The following is a 15,088-nucleotide window of genomic DNA, read 5'->3' as shown; positions in this document are numbered from 1 at the left end:
TGATCCACTTCAGGAGGGGCCCTGTGGCAGCAGGAGGGAGTCAGATCCGCTGCCGGAGGTTTGGCTCCACAGAAGCGCAGAGTTGGGTGTTTGCACGGAGCAAACAAGTTCCCTGGCAGGAACTGGTTCTCTTTGGGATTTTGGCTAGGGGATGGGCGGGGGAGATGGCACTGGCGAGCGCCTTTGTTCCCCACCAAACTGAGCTCTGTCGTCCGGGGGCTCAGCAGCTCTCCTTCCCTTTGTCCTCCAGCCTTCCCGCTTTCTGAGCAGAGCTGTTAACTTATGACCTCCCAGCCGCTAAGTCGCGCTTGCTGTTGGAACACAGTCCACCAGGCCCCTCCGCTTTTTGCAAGCCAGACTCAGGGGCTCTGCTTGGCCGGGGAGCCGCCCCTCCACCCGGGCTCCCTCCAGCCAGTCCGTGGAGCGCGCACCGCCTCGCCGCCCTTCCTACCCTCTTCCGTGGGCCTCTCGTCTGCGCTTGGCTCCGGCGACTCCGTTCTGCTAATCCTCTGGTGGTCTTCTGGGTTATTTAGGCAGGTGTAGGTGGAATCTAAGTGATCAGCAGGACGCGCGGTGAGCCCAGTGTCCTCCTTCGCTGCCATCTTCCCTCTCTCCATAAGTGACTTTTATTTTATTATATTTTTTTAATTTTTTTTTCAACGTTTATTTATTTTTGGGACAGAGAGAGACATAGCATGAACGGGGGAGGGGCAGAGAGAGAGGGAGACACAGAATCGGAAACAGGCTCCAGGCTCTGAGCCATCAGCCCAGAGCCCGACGCGGGGCTCGAACTCACGGACCGCGAGATCGTGACCTGGCTGAAGTCGGACGCTTAACTGACTGCTCCACCCAGGTGCCCCCATAAGTGACTTTTAAAAACTGAGACTAAACTGAAGGTTGATGGGGGGTGGGAGGGAGGGGAAAGTGAGTTATGGGCATTGAGGAGGGCACCTGTTGGGATGAGCACTGGGTGTTGTATGGAAATCAATTTGACAATAAAATTCATATTAAAAAATACAAAAAAAGAAAATTAAATAATTCAATTTAGTACACAATATATTAGTTAATTATATTAGTCTGAGTTGATGAGAGAAATAATATACTAGATATTGAACAAAAATATTGAAGCTAAAGACATAAATAGAGAACATTTATGGAGAATAGAGTTGTCACGATGAAATATGAAGATCAGAATGGGAAGAAATAAGAATCATTTAATTGTTTCACTAGTCTATACAAAATAATAAAGCAAAATTAAAGAAATGATGATTATAAATTTCTAATTTAAAAACTAGGCATGATGTTATAAAAAAGAAATGCATTGCAACAAAAGCAGATAAAGATACTCACCAGAAATCTTAATCAAATTGTGTAAACAAAAGAAATTACAACAAAAACATTAAAAAGCACAGCGTTTAAAGCAGAGAAAAATAAATTAGAAAACCTACAGAGGTGAGAGTACACTCTGCAGCCTTAATAGATGCCAGAACACACATAAATGAATATAGTGTTAGAAAAGTCTTGCTTAATTAAAATTAAATGCACAGCTATATATCTTGAACTAAAAAGAGTAAATAGAATTTTCAAATGTTGCATTACCAATAGGTAATTACTAGCATTGTACTAAAGTACAATAGTCATGCTTTAGAGTGTATTTCTCTTGTATACAGAAAAATTTCCTTAAGGGTGTTTGAGAAATAAAACGAAAGATAAAGGAATTGTCAACACATGGGAATATCAAATCCTCCTTGATACTATACTAAGAAACTCGAGGGTACTTGGTAACAGAGGTTTGAAAAATATTTAGATACAGTAAAACTTTCAATTACATATAAATTAAAATTACATTTAAGTATTATATATAAACACTCCATAATTTGAATAAAATCAAAATAATCAGTTATAGATAACGATTTTCAGAATGTGTACTTATAACTTGATTGTAATTTTCCCACACTTTTGAAACACATTTTTTATTATTTTATTAGAATTTGTTAGCACCAATGCACTGACAGTGGCATAGACATTGGCACAAGCTTCTGGACATCCATAATGAACGTGTCATGTGCCCATAACAGAGTGGAGGAGAAGGAGATAATGACGCCCACCTAGTACATGACCACAAAGAAACTCGCCAACAGCAGGATGGTTTGGGTGGCCCTTCTCTAGGGGGAGACTCTTGAGGAGAGGTGCTGGCACTGCCTCTGATGACTGCACAAGAGAATCATAATGTATGCACTTGAGAGCAGCATGCCTCCAACAAACAACCATCCCTGGATATTAAAAAAGTGAAAAACAGTTCCCTGATGATGGAGTTTAGGTGAGAAAGTGAGAAGTATTTACTGACACGCAGTAGACTGCTCTGGGTCACTTTAGAAGGAGCAGCAGTATACAAGATGCAGTTACTAATGAGAGACAAACTGAGAAACCATAAGATGATAAAAGAATGGAAGATGTACTTTTTGCACGTATGTTTAAAGCTGGCCAACCAGGAGGTGCTAGGGCTGATGATGATGGCCTTGAAGATGACGAGGTGGCAGGTGGTGCTCAAGGAGAGACCCCCTGTCTCCCTGATCATGCAGAATAAAGCCTTGAATTTGAAATCACTTAGAATGTTCAGTACTTCAAATATGTCTGTAGACATTAAAAACAGTGCAGGGAAAAGTTTTAGTATGTGGACAAGAGCCAAGGGATAGATGGTCATTTCAGAAGGCTTAAGCCTATAATCCAGAAGGAGCATGAAGATGTGGAAGAGAAGCAGGAAGGTGTTGGCAAAAATTACAATACTAATGTGTAAAATTTGGCCTATCTTAATAGTATATAAATGGAATATGTCATCATCACAGTAGCCAAAAAAATAGATCCTTTTGTGTATCTGAAAAAAATTACACTTTACATCATCAATGTGATTCATTTTCTTGTCAAAATCATCACCATAATTTTTATTTTACTCGTTTAATCAGTAAACCTATGTTGTATAAAATCTTAGGAATACAGTCTCAACATTATTTGTACACCAATTTTACTATGTGTATATTATATACATACCTACCTATCTGTCATCTTCCTATATCTATCATTCTATCTATCTATCCATCAATCATCTATCTATCTATATTCTATAATATATGCATCATCTAACTTTGGAGAGAGAGAAGAAAAGAGAGGGAGGCGGGGTGGGGGACAAAGAGAAAGAACTCATATCCATATTCATGCCAGGATGATGTACCCATTCCCCATACTCCTACAGTACATTCATTTCTTTTTTAGAAAGTTGTTCTTACCTTTCCTCCATTGCCCTGTCTCATATTCAGCACCAAGAATACTAATAGCCATATAAAGTATGCATAGGTGTTCATATAGTTGAACTGTTATAAATTCTATGCTAATGGGGAAAGAATTACCAAACAAATAATTGGGAAAAAATTATGCCCAGGCAAGTCTTCCATCACATTCTGTGACACTTTTTCTTCTTCCTCCTTCCACATTTAGAGATCATCATGATTACATTTGGTCTATTTTGATAATTCAGCATAATCTCACCTTAAAATCAGATTATTATTAATCATGTTTTTACCAGTAATCTTAATTCTCATTGACATACAACCTAATGTATTCATATCAGGGATATGGGGATTTGCATATAGACATACCAGAGGATAAGAATAACTACTTTATTCCAAATCTTATTAAAATTTTTATTCAGGTTGAACCTGCCACATTCCCTTTTATTTTCATCACAGTGATTCATTTTGTAATCTCTTTTTATATCAGTAGGGAATTGCTGAAGACCATTTCTCAATTTTCAAGTGGACAAGAAGACAAACACATGATTATCCAGTTTATGATGTCTGCAAAGTTGTTTTAAAATGTTTGCATGGAGATATTTTCAGAAGATTTCATTTAATATGAGGATATCCTCCCACACCATTAAAAATCCTCCAATAGGGGTGCCTGGGTGGCTCAGTCAGTTAACGGTCTGACTCTTGATTGATTTCAGCTCTGGTCATGATCTCAGGGTTGTGAGTGATTCCTGTGTAAGCCTCTGCACTGACAGCTCAGAGCGTGCTTGGGATTCTCTCTCTCCCCCTCTCTCCCCTCACCAACTGTCACACACTCACTCTCTCTGAAAATAAATAAATGAACATATGTAAAAATGTCCCAATTAAAAAATATGCTGATATTTCCAGCATCAGAATACTTTGTAAAATGTCACTGAATAATTTTGCAATTATTTATTATGGTATTTGCCCTGTATGTAGGCATAATTATTTTACCGAAATAATGTGATACAGGGATTAAAATATTTAGCTGTGCTACTTATTCTATTTATTCTTCTGTTGAAAGGAGTACTCACCTTTGTTCTCAATGAAGATATTTTGAGAGTGAGTGTTCCTGGGTGAAACTCAGAATGTCATTGCTGAGTAAAAAAAATGTTCTATAATCACATGATATATGGGATTTTATAAAGCAGTAATTGCACATTCGATTAAATGGCTGTTTCCAAATGTTTATTATGTGACAAATTTATCTTCAAAGTCAGAAACAAAAAACTAATAGTTGCCACAAATATATATCTATACCACAGAACACTTGGGTTATGCTGTCATATTAGGCCCTAGAGACTAGGCCTGATCTATTAGGCTATATTGCCTTAAAGGCACAATGATATCCAAATTGTAGGGATCATAGTCCAGTGTCAGTAAAGGAACATTTGGCTGTTGGCCACTAGTATGTATGTATAATTACTTACTTAATGTATATGAATTTTAAAGATAAAAGACATGTATTCCCCCAAAAGAAATAATAAATTATATTCAATAAAATTATATATATATATAACTTTTAATATTTTACCAACTTATGGAATATATGGCTGACCACCTCTAAGTCATGCCTGCTTTCTGTAAATGGCTATCACATACTGAAAAGGTGTATTTCTGCTGAGTAGATACATAATATTCTCTGCCATCCCCCCACCGTGACACTCTCAATGGTTTTGGTGTTGAGCCTAGATAAGAAATTACCATGTTTGCCATAGGTTTGAGTTGGACAATCAAGTGTAAGACATTCAGTTAAATTTAATTATCATAAAAATGATGAATAATTATTTTAGTAGATGTATATACCAACTATTGCATACACATATTAAATGCATGTATGCAAGTAATATATAGTGGTCCAAAAAAGTCACTGCCACTTTTCTGAATTTCAGTTCCTGCATCCTGTGATTATATTCAATAAATCTGAAAACCCTACCAAGGAAAAATAACGGGATTTGGAAGACATGGATTCTATCTGTAGAAATGAAATATTTAAAAAATATGTATATTTGATTGGTGAGTACATAAAAAGGAACTTGGTCTTAGCACAAATATTGAAAACCTCTAAATCTAAATGCACATCTCAGTACTCAGTCTGAAGAGAGATAATTAGTTCTTCCTGGGGTTGAGGGTGCAAACACTAAACAGTCCTGGAAGACGGATAAGGCAGATGAAGTTCACTCTAATGTGTACGCTCTTACTTGAGGGTATTTTGAATATTTTAAGCCAAAATTATGTACATAATCATAGATAATGGTGAGTAAATATCACCCTTAAATAAACCTGGCACAAACACCCATCATAAGTTCTTTGGACTGACATCAAATGTCTGAAATAATAAGGGGAAATGAAAGGAAGAAATCATTTGCAACAACCCAAGTGATATTTCTCAGTAGATTATGTTATATAGGAGAAAATAAAGTTTTATAAAATGTATTTCCTTACCATTATAAAAAATCTTTCATTCGAAGTTCTATTATCCAATAAATTATATAATATTTATACAGTGCTTTCTAGACTGCCACATGCACGTGTGCGCATGCACACACACACACACACACACACACACTGTATAATCTATATGAAAAAAATCATCCCATCTTCTTTTGTATTATTGTTTCAGTCAATAGCATCATATTTCTCCTTAGTTTTACCATACTCTTAAAAATGAACCACAAAACCTATGTCTAGTTATTTATAGCTTAAAGTCATTATGAGAATTGTAAGTGAAAAGGTGCAGGTAAGTTGGTTGGTTCAGTAGTGATAGTGACACCATGAGAAACAGAGCTGAAAATTTGAAAAATTAAAAAAGAACACTTTTTTGTAAAAGAACATGTTTTTGTAAAAGGTACTAATGTCAAAATGATTAGTATGCTAATCATCAGATACCATTAAGTAACTGGAAAGCATCTGCTGCTTTCTGGCAATTGAAAGAGTACAGGGTGCAGAGGGAAACATGATGAATGATGACAAAGATATCATTCTTTTAAGCTATTTAATTCTCTGAAATCCTGGAGAAAGGAATAAGCAGGCAAAGTGAGAAAAAGTAAAATGCATTCAAATTTGAAATGGAACATGATATGCACACAAATGTCATTCTATAAGTATATAATTGTATACTCTAATAACATTAATTAAATTCACCTTTAATCTGGAAATATCAACTGATGGTAGTTATAATTCAATAAGTTGTAAGACTGAAGCTATGAATATTCTAATATTTCAACCAAAAATCATGCCTCATCTCACCTCCCTTCTGATTCTTGAACACTTACTGTTAATGAAGCTGAGAAATAGTCACTTACCCAAATGAGACTTTAGAGTGAGACTGTTTGTAAGAGATGGGACAAGAAGAAGTTATAGGGAAGGGATGTTCTCAGCTCATCTCCCCCATGTCCATAAGTGTCATTTCACCTGTAGAAGCAGTACAGCCTTAGCTTTGGGATTTGTAGGAGGGGCAGACACTATAGGGAAAAGTGAAATCTCCTACTTCCTGGATAATAATGGAAACATCTGGGTTCCAAATTTCTACATGTAAGATCATTTCCCTAGATAACTTTCTAGGAGTTGTATGGTGTCAGCATCGGAAAGACCCAAAGTCTTTCAATAATGTTAATTTCAAATAACCAGAACACAGTAGCAGATTGTCCAATGTAACTGATGGTTGGAAGGTTTTGGCAGTCTTCACATATATTCTAAATTGGTCTCAAGTTCCTAGCTAGGTGATACAGCACATTTGTGGGAATGAGTAGTGTCTCCTCCATTTAATTTGGGTGAATTAATTATTTCTGTAACTTTTATTTATTTATTTTTAAGAGTGAGAGAAAGGAGGGGCATAGAGAGAGGGAGAGAGAGAATCCCAAGTATGCAGCAGACTGCCTGATGCAGGGCTTGGTCTCACAAACTGTGAAATCAAGACCTGAGCTGAAGTAAAGAGTTGGACACTTAACTGACTGAGCCACCGCAGTGTCCTGAAGTAATCCTTTCATAGGGATTTCAGCACTCTGCCAGGGCAGCTGCATGGTGAGAAATTTGTAGCCTGCTTTCTAACAGCCTCCTCCAACTGTTTGGTCAGTTGTACTTAGTAAATGTTAAAAGTGAATCTCCATTCAAGCAGCATTTAGGGTTGAGGTTTACACTCTCCTCGCCAAAGTATCTTGTTTGACACACACTTGTAGGCTCTTGTGGTGGACTATTCTGTCACTCCCAACTCCAAGTCTCTTCAGTTGTTTCTTCTCATCTTATTTCACACAGTCAGCAATAAGGAAACAACTCTAGAATCTTACCACGTGTTTGTTTTTGTAATACCCATCAAGAACAACTTCTTATAACTAAATTTAATCTTAATCCTTATCAATATTGCTGTTTTTGTGGCCCATTTTCACTATCAAAAAACATCTGATATTGGGATAGTTTTTTAAATAATCCAATAACAAGGCTTCATCTGTGTGATTCCAACTACAAGACCTCTGGGAAAAGCAAAACTGCAGAGAAAACAATAGGATCAGTGGTTGGAAAAGGAGAGAGGGGAATATTTTGAATACAGAGGACTTTTAGAATCTGTAATTCTATAAAGATCCATACAACTCAATATACTTTTTTTCCAAACACACACACACACACACACACACACACACACACACGCAACGCTAAGAATGAACAATAATGTAACCTCTGGACTTTTGTTGATTATAATGTATCAGTGTATGTTTATCTATTGGAAATAATGTACCACTCTGGTAGAGTATGTGGGTTCTGGTGGAAGCTGCATGTGTGGAAGCAGAAAGTATATTGAAAATCTCTATACCTTACCCTTATTTTTTCTGTGAATATAAATGACTGTTCAAATATAAAATATAAAGCCATTAAAATCTAACATTTATTGCATAATGAGAATGAAGGGGAAGTCTCTCCATCTGCCACTTGAGGGTGTACCAGGCCACAAATGAAAGACCCGGCATTTCCTGATTGTGAAATTCAACAAAAATCTACTATTTTTTTTTTTGGTTAAATGGATGCATTTTTTATTTTTTTAATATGAAATTTATTGTCAAATTGGTTTCCATACACTAATAATATAAACTAAAAGAAAAAAAAAGACAATATCAATGAAATCAAGAGGTTGTTCTTTGAAAAAATAAGCACAACTGAAAAAAAACAAAACAAAAACTTCAGCCAGACTGAAAAAAGAAGACTCGAAAAAATAAAATCAGGTGGCTCAGTTGGTTGAACATCAGACTTTGGCTCAGGTAATGGTCTTTATGGTTTGTGAGTCTGAGCCTCACATTGGTTGCTGCTGTCAGTGCGGAGCCCACTTTGGATCCTCTGTTCCCCCCCTTCTTCTACCCTGGTCACTGTATCTTTCAAAACTAAATTAAACATTAAAAAAGAAATAAAATAAGTCAAGAAGCTAAAATAACAACAGAATCACTTAAGTGCAAAGAAATATAAAATAATATAGAGACAAATTATATGCTAATAACTAGACAAACTAGAAGGAATAGATAAATTGGAAAATAGAAAATTGGAACAAACTGTTTACCAGTAATAAAATTGAATCAGTAATCAAAAATCACCCAAGCAAAGCAAAGTCCAGGTTCAGATGGCTTCACAGGGGAATTCTATCAAACACTTAAAAAAAAAAGTTAATAACTATTCTCAAGCTACTAAACGAAAGTAGAGCATAAATGAAAACTTTCAAATTGATTTCAAAAGGCCAGTATTACACAGATATGAAAACCATTATATGCAAGTATTCCTCAACAGGTTTTACCAAAACATATTCAATATTAAATTTTAAAAATCATTAGCTGTTATCCACTGTAACTATTTTAGTGATGCATTTGGTGTTTCCAACTTCAATGTGATAAATGACATTAAAATCATGAAGGGTAAAAACCATATATTCATCTCTATAGATGCAGAAAAAGCATTTGACAAAATACAACCTATTCATTATAATAAGGCACAACAAAATGAATTTAGAAAGAACATACCTCAACATGAAAAAGGCCATATGAGAAAATCAGAGTGGTAATATCATACTCAATGTTGAAAAAGTGAAAACCTTTACACCAAGATCAGGAAGGAAGGAAGCACAAATATCCAGTTTCACCACTTCTGTGTAAACTAGTACCAAAAGTGGTAACCACAGTAATAAGAAAAGAATCATATAGAAATGTCATCCAAATTTGTAAGGAATAACGAAAATTTGCAATTTTCAGATGACATGACACTATATATAAAAACCTTAATGAATCCATCTAAAAATTATTAGAACTGAAAATGTATACATAAAAAATGTAGATATGCCACTAATATGCAGGAATATGTTGCATTTTTTACACTCATAATGATGTAGCTGAAAGAAAAGAATTTAAAATTGAATTGAAAAATATTAGAACTGAAAAATAATTCAGTAAACTTATAGAATAAACAATCAATATACAGGAATGTGTTGTATTTCCATACACTCATAATGATGTAGCAGAAAGAAAACAAACAAAAAAACAAACATTTACAATTATACCAAAAAGAAATTATAGCTGAAGACATTCCTAATGTGAGACATCCAAATTCAAGAGGCACAGAGAAGTCCCAACAAAATCAACAAAAGCAGGTAAACACCAAGGCATATCATAGTAGAAATGGTAAAATATAGAGATAATGAAAACATCCTAAAAGCAGCAATAGAAAAGAAGTCCCTAACTTATGAGGGAAGACAAATAATAGCAGAAGACCTCCCCACAGAAACTGGGCCAACTGGAGTGGCATGATATATTCAACATGCTGAATGGGAAAAATATGCAGCCAAGAATACTCTATCCACCAATGCTGTCAATCAGAATAGAAGGAAAGGTAATGATTTTCCTAGACAAAAAAGTTAAAGTAGCTGGTGACCAGTAAACCAACACTGAAATAAACATTAAAGGGGACACTTTGAGTAAGGAATACCAAATACGACAAAGACTAGAAAGAAACAGAAACTCTGCAGAAACAATGACAAAACAGGTAATAAAATGGCACTGAATTCAGATCTATCAGCAATCACTGTGATTGTAAATACAATACATGCTTCAATCAAAAGACATAGGGTGTAAGAATGAGTAAGAAACAACACCAAAGGATATGTTGCCTACAAGACATTCATTTTATACCTAAAGACACCTGAAGATTGAAAGTGAGGGGCTGGAGAGCATTTATCATGCAAATAGATGTGAAGAGAAAGCCAGAGTAGCAATACTGCTATCAGAGAAACAAGATTATAAACCGAGACTGTAAGAAGAGATGAAATACAACACTATAACATACTAAAGAAGTCTAATTAAAAAGAAAATCCAAAAATTGTAAACATCTATGCCCCCAATTTGAAAGAACTAAAATGCATAAAACAATTAATAACAATCATAAGATAACTCAATGACAATACTGCAAAAATAGGAAGAGATTTTAACACCCCAAGTATGACAATGGACAGATAATCTAAGCAGAAAGTTAACAAGCTATCAATGCCTTTGAAGGAGACCCTGGACAAAATGGATTTAACAGGTATATTCAGAACATTCCATCCTCAAACATTCTTTTTGAGGGCACATGGGGCATTTTCCCGAATAGATAACATACTAGGTCACAAATCATGTTAACAAGTACTAAATATTGAGATCATACCATGCATATTTTCCAAGCACGACATATGAAGTTTGAAGTCAAACACAAGTAAAAATTTGGAAAGACCACAATTACATGAAGGTTAAACAACATTCTATGAAAGAATGACTGGGTCAACCAGGAAATTACAACAGAAATTTTAAAAAATACATGGAAACAAATGATGATGAAAGCACAACAGTCCAAAATATTTGGGATGGTGCAAAAGCAGTCATAAAAGTGAGTATTTGGCAATACAGGCCTACCTCAAGAAGCAAGAAAAATCTTGAGTACACGACTTAAAGTTACACCTAACGAGTGAGAAAAAGAGCCACAAACTCAGCCTAAAGTCAGCATAAGGGAAATAATGAAAACTAGAGCAGAAATCATTGACATAGTGGCTCCTGGATGGCCTCATCGGTTAAGCAATCCGACTTCGTCTCAGGTCACGATCTCACAGATGCTGAGTTCAGGCCCCATGTTAGTATCTGTGCTGACAGTTCAGAGTCTGGGGCCTTCTTCAGATTCTGTGTCTCCATCTCTCTGCCCCTCCCCCACTCGTGCTCTGCCTCTCAAAAATAAATAAACGTTAAAAAAATTAGAAATAAGTGACATAGAAACAAACAGAGAGAAAGACATTGTAGAGCAGATCAATGAAACCAGAGCTGGTTCTTTGAAAGAATTAATAAAATTGATAAACACCCTTCAAGGCTTCTAAAAAGAAAAGAGAAAGAAACCAAATAAGTAAAATCATGAATGAGTGAGCAGAGATCACAATCAACATCAAGAAATACAAAAATTATACAAGAATATTATGAAAAATTAATGCCAAAATTGGGAAATATGGAAGTAATGGATAAGTTCATAAAAACTTACAAGTTACCAACACTGGACAAGAATAAATAGAAAAACAGAATTGACTGATAACCAGCAAAGAAACTGAATCAGTAATCAAAAATATCCCAGCAAACAAAAATCCTGGACCAGATGGCTTTCCAGGGAATTCTACAAAACATTTAAAGAAACATCAATACCCATTCTTCTCAAAGTGTCCCCAAAAATAGAAATGGAAACAAAATATTCAAATTAATTTTACAAGCCCATCATTGTAAATCATCTACCTTGATTCCAAAACCAGACAAAGAGTCCACTAAAAAAGAGAATTGCCTGCCAATATCCCTAATGAACATGGATGCAAGAGTTCACAAGAAAATACTTGCAAATCTAATCCAACAGTGTATTTAAAGAAATGACTCACCACAATCAAGTGGGTTTTATTCCTCTACTGCAAAGGTAGTTCAATATTCACACACAAAAAAATCACCGTCGTATGACATATTAATAAAGGAAAGGATAAGAACCACATGATCCTCTCAAAATATGCAGAAAAAATGTTTGGCAAAGTACAGTGTCATTCCTTGATAAAAATACACCATAAAGTGAGATAAGGAGAATGTACCTCCACAGCACAAAGGCCATATTTGAAAGACCTACAGGTAATATAATCCTCAATGGGGGGAAAAATTGAGAGCGTTTCCTCTATTCAGAAATAAGACAGGGATCTCAACAGTCACCACTGGTATTTAACATAGTAATGGAAATCCTAGCCACAGTCATCAGACACCAAAAAGAAATAAAAGGCATCAAAATCAGCGAAGAAGTCAACATTTCACTATTTGCAGATGGCGTGACACTCTATGAAGTACAACTGAAAGACCCCACTTAAAAATTGCTAGAATGGATATGTAAATGCAATAAAGGCACAGGATACAAAATCAATATACTGGAATCTGCTGCAATTCTATACAACAATAATGAAGCAAGAGAGAGAAATCAAGTAATTGATTCCATTTTCAACTGCACCAAGTTCAATAAGATGTCTAAGAATAAACCTACCCAAAGAGGTAAAAGATCTATTGCCTGAGAACTATAAAACACTTGTGAAAGAAATTGATTACACAAAGAAATGGGAAGCCATTCCATGTTTATGGATTGGAGGAACAAACATTAAATAGTATCTACAACCCAAAGCAATCTACACATTCAGTGCAATCCCTATTCAAATAACACCAGTAGTTTTCACAGAGTTAGAACAAACCATCACAAAACTGGTATTGAACCAGAAAAGACTCTGAATAGCCACAGTTATGATGAAGAAAAAAAAAAAAAAACCAAAGCTGGAGGCATCACAATTTGGGAATTCCAGCTGCATTGCAAACCTGTAATCATCAAGACAGTATGGTACTTACACAAAAAAAGAAACATGGAACAAAATAGAGAATACAAAAATGGACCCACAAATCTCTGGCCAACCTAATTTTCACAAAGCAGCAAAGAGTATCCAATGGAAAGAAGACAGTTTCTTTAGCAAATGGTACTGGGAAAACTGGAGAGTGACATGCAGAAGAGTGAACCTGGACCACTTTCTTACACCATACACAACAATAAATTCAAAATGGATGAAAGACTTAAATGTGAGGCAGGAAACCATAAAACGCCTTCAGGAGTAAAGAGGCAGCAACCTCTTTGACCTCGGCCACATCAACTTCTAAGTAGACATGGCTCAGGAGGCAAGGGAAATAGAAGCAGAAATAAACAACTGGGACCTTATCAGGATCCAAAATAAAAAGATATAGAACCATAACTATGTTTAAAATAAATATGGTCATGTTCTTTTCTTCAAGATTCTTGGCTTCATTTACTAAATGCCAGCCATGGTTCTGGGCACTGCAAAACAATAAGATAATTCTGTTTAGGGGATCACATGCTAGCAGAGTAAAATACATTGTATTATTTGTCCTCATTTGTTCACCTTTCCTTCCTGGCCATCGTCCTCCATGTGGACCACATTTACTTTTCTTTCAGAATGGGCTTAACAGTATGCCTTGCTTTGGCCTATGGTATGTGAATGGCCTTGTTGCCAAAAGAGACCTTAAACATCCAGATTTTGGAGTCAAGTTTTGCCACAAACTGGTTGTGAGGTCTTGGGTCAGAATGGTCTATGCAGAAATACCTGTGTGCATACACTCTGCTTCTGTTTTCCTTTCTAACAGAATGGCACCCACCTCAACAACTGGTCTTGAGACCTAGAGGAGTCAATGTGTGTGAAAAACGTTGATTAGGATGCCCAGGTTTTGCTGAGTGTTACCTCCCTCTAGTTCTCTGCCACTGTCTCAGAGACATGGAGACCCCGCCCACCATCTCGAGAAGGCAGTGACTAGTGTGGGGCCGTGGTGACTGTGATTCTGAGCTGTGCATCACAAACACCAGGGAACTCTTCTTTTGCATTCAAACACAACTATTTATTTAAAACTGGTAGACATCCTGAAGGCTATGCCACTCCCACTCCAAGAGGTGACCCACATACCAGTCCAGCTTCCCTTTTATGTCCTCCTAGGGCAACTATGTGTGGTGACCTCTTCCTTTTGAAAATGTGGCCTGGAAGGCAAAAATCCCAAGGAAGCCCTGAATTTGGACAGAGAGGTCCTGAACTCCAGGAATCTAAGCCTGCCCCTGATTGGCCCACTGCCCAGGAGGTTGGCAGGACCCATCTTTGGGCTGGGGGAGCTCAGCCTATGACTCGTCTTTCTTAAGGCCTGGGTCTCCTCACTTGCTCCCTATTCCCTCCTCATGTTGGGTCATGTCCAGGGACCTGATGCTCTGGCAAATTCTTTCAGTCTCGTCCTTCAGCTACACCAAATTTAAACACAGATTTTTCATACTTTGATGTACTTCCACATATATTGTGAGGGAATTCTTCAATTCAAACTCTTTCTCAGAGAATTATTTATCACTACCCCTACTGTTGTTAAAAGCCATTTGTATAAATTTGAGCTTTGTACCCAATACTCTGAAAGCTGTATCTATGGCTTTCCTTCCCCAGGACAGTTTCTGAGCATCAGGTTTTTCTCTTGTTCTTAGTCATGGCAGCCTTTGCTCACTCAGGAGAGAATTCCCCAAGATATAAAGGCTCCCCAAATGTTATGTTACTAGGATTCTGACTAAAGTTGGCCCCAGACCTGCAGGTCATGGACCCACCAGCATTTGGACACAGTGACCCAAAATGTGTACTGCACTCTGTAATAGGTTTGAAACTCTGTGCTAGCATGTGTACTAGC

At 36.6% G+C, this 15,088-nt stretch overlaps 1 pseudogene; it reads right to left on the bottom strand.

Moving 5' to 3' along the window:
- Positions 1 to 1,917: 1,917 nt before the first annotated feature.
- On the bottom strand, positions 1,918 to 2,914 carry LOC121016661 (putative vomeronasal receptor-like protein 4; annotated as a pseudogene).
- Between the last annotated feature and the right edge of the window lie 12,174 nt (positions 2,915 to 15,088).

Source organism: Herpailurus yagouaroundi, unplaced genomic scaffold, assembly GCF_014898765.1.
Source record: "Herpailurus yagouaroundi ecotype Mexico unplaced genomic scaffold, PumYag 212, whole genome shotgun sequence".
Lineage (NCBI taxonomy): Eukaryota > Metazoa > Chordata > Mammalia > Carnivora > Felidae > Herpailurus > Herpailurus yagouaroundi.
Note: the sequence above shows the minus strand (reverse complement) of the source record. Positions and strands in the feature narration are given on the sequence as shown.